The sequence below is a fragment of the Condylura cristata genome, unplaced genomic scaffold (assembly GCF_000260355.1).
Source record: "Condylura cristata isolate star-nosed mole 26May11 unplaced genomic scaffold, ConCri1.0 scaffold00030, whole genome shotgun sequence".
NCBI classification, from domain to species: Eukaryota; Metazoa; Chordata; class Mammalia; order Eulipotyphla; family Talpidae; genus Condylura; species Condylura cristata.
This window is the reverse complement of record NW_004567131.1, coordinates 14,792,948-14,795,696: the sequence shown is the minus strand read 5'-3', so window position 1 is coordinate 14,795,696 and position 2,749 is coordinate 14,792,948.

Below are 2,749 nucleotides of genomic sequence, written 5' to 3'. Positions count from 1 at the left end.
CGGGTCAGGAGAGGTCTGCCACGCCATGTGGTCACCTCCAGGGCAGGCGGGAATCGAACTCATGCGGAAGTGGCTTAAGCTTCTCCGTGCTGTGCTTTAGCCCGCTGCACCACCAGGGAGGGCCCTCCCCTCCCCGCCCTTTTAAAGTGTTTTCTTTAAGGTAGACATATCTTAAATTCCTTAAATAAATACCCAAAGATGAAATACCATAAGTTTCAATTTTATAAAATCTAAAAAAAAGTATGGTTTAATCACAATCATTCTTAGATTGTGCTGTTGTCTAGAAGTGAACTTCCTAACCCAAGCACTCTGGCTTGACATTCAAAAAAAGAATCATAAATAGTTCTTGATGGGTCTTTGCAAAATATAACAAATTATTGATTCAAAAGCCTGCTAAGGCACAACAGAATACTCTGTAATCAGTTACATTTAGGGGGTTAACCTATAGATAGAAGACATGAAAAAGCTGACTTAATGACTTTTTCAACTGGCCAAATGATATCCCTCTGGGGTGAAATGTAATCCTCAGACTGTCAGTAATTTCCAATTGTTGCTGCACACTTGCTACGGGAGAGCATAGCTTCCTACTGCTGAGCCAACAAGCTACTCTAGACTATCACTTATATTTCCAAAATAAAAGACCAATTCAGACCATTTTTCCTCTCTTTTCCAAATATGACTGATCTTCCTATTTCCATGGTAACCAAGTCCTGCTGGCATGATCAAGAAAAAAAAAACTGATTTGGGATTTTAATTAATTGCTTAGAAATGGAAATGTAACCGGGACTGGCAGTTCAACTAAGCACATTTTGCAAAGTGAATAAAAATAGAGTTTCTGGAATACTTGAAATTGTTTCAGTGGCTGTAGCACATCTTTTGCTAGACACCTTAATTTATTCCATTCTCCAAAATAAATCTGCCAAATGTTCTAAGCCATTTTGTCAACACAAATCATTTTGGCAAATACTTTAATCCCTCTTCTAAACAAAATGCATTGTAATTTAAAAAATCTAACCCATCGGTGTGAACCCACTGGGTTCCATCTGAAAATACTCCTGAGATATTAGCAGATCATGTTTAAAGGAGCTGTCATCTCCTATTTGTAAAGGAGAATTATTCCTGTTGCCTACTTAGGAGTAAATTACTTGCATTTCACTCACCATAGGAGTGGTTTCTTCCATTTATAGAAAGGAGAGCCTTGAAGTCTGTTCTTTTGTGAAGTTAAGAGCATGGACTCTTGAGTCAGACTGAATAAGTTCAAATTTTAGTTCTTTGACTTACTAATTATAGTGCCTGGAATGTCTGCTAATCTCAGTCAGAACATTAGTTTCCCCATCTGTAAAATGGGCAGACACTTAAAGACTGCCATTATAATTACATATGCTAATAAATGAAAAACCCTAGAAAGATTGTAAAGACTTGATAAATATAAGTTCTATTAATTGATATTTGCATTACTTATATATTTTATGAGCTATGCTGTTTCTATATTCATGAGAACAATCAATCATTATTTAATCAACTGACTGATAAATAATTTTGTTTAATTACTATTATTTTCTTTAGTCTATGAGACATGTCATTGTAATTAAACACTTGCAAATACATTCTTCCTCATTTGTATACTGAGAACCTTATTCAACTTAATTTTGGATTTCTTATAATACTTAATTTTAAATGTTCCATCAAAAACTATACATATCCAGGAATAAAATAATTTTATATTACAGTGGTTAAAATAATTTTCAATTACAGTGTATAGAATATCTCTCATTAGAGAAATATCAATTCCTGCTTTAAACTACACAAAATAATCTGGCAACAAAAGATTCTCAAATTTTCCTCAATGAAAAGGTATTTTGGAGATAAGCACCACTCTGACTTGATTTGCAAGTGTTTAATTACAATGACATGTCTCATAGACTAAGGAAAATAATAGTAATTAAACAAAATTATTTATCAGTCAGTTGATTAAATAATATGATTGATTGTTCTCATGAATATAGAAACAGCATAGCTCATAAATATATTAAAATGCTTTTAAAAAATCTGTATGATAAGTTCTATATCAAAGATGATTTGTTTAAACTCACTTGGTAAAAGCTCCAAATGAATACATTCTTCCTCATTTGTATACTGAGAACCTTATTTAAGACTTCCCATTGTTAGTTACGTCATCATTTACTATTATTAACATTATTAAAATCTTTAGAGGACAACTTCACATGGAGCTAAGAAAAAATGGGGATGAACCCATTTTGCTTGCATTTTAAAAAGAACCGGGGATGCTTAGACTGTAGAGAAAATATCTACAAATATTAGAGGCACTTGAGACTAGAGTAGCAAAAATGGTGCGAAATGTGGGTTAGTTGAGGATTTAACCATTATTAAAACATTGGCCTCATCATTCAGGCCATCTCTCAGGATAAATACCATTTATTAGCAAGTGTTTCCCTGACCTCAAAGATCAGGGAAATACCCATACTGTGTGTTCCCACAGATTTTGTACTTGCATCTCTGACATTCATCACACTTGTAATTGCTTGTCTAATGTGAATCTTTCTTGTTGAAATATCCTCAAGAAACTAGAAAAAAAATGCATTCTTGTTCTTTTTTGCCTTTTGAATGTAGTACCTGAAAGATGATGGAGGCTTATAAATTTTTATGTACAGTTGGTTTTGAATAATTAACCAGTCTCTAAATTTTATATTATAACTCAGGAATGGTTTCTAATTGTGCAATGTCTTAC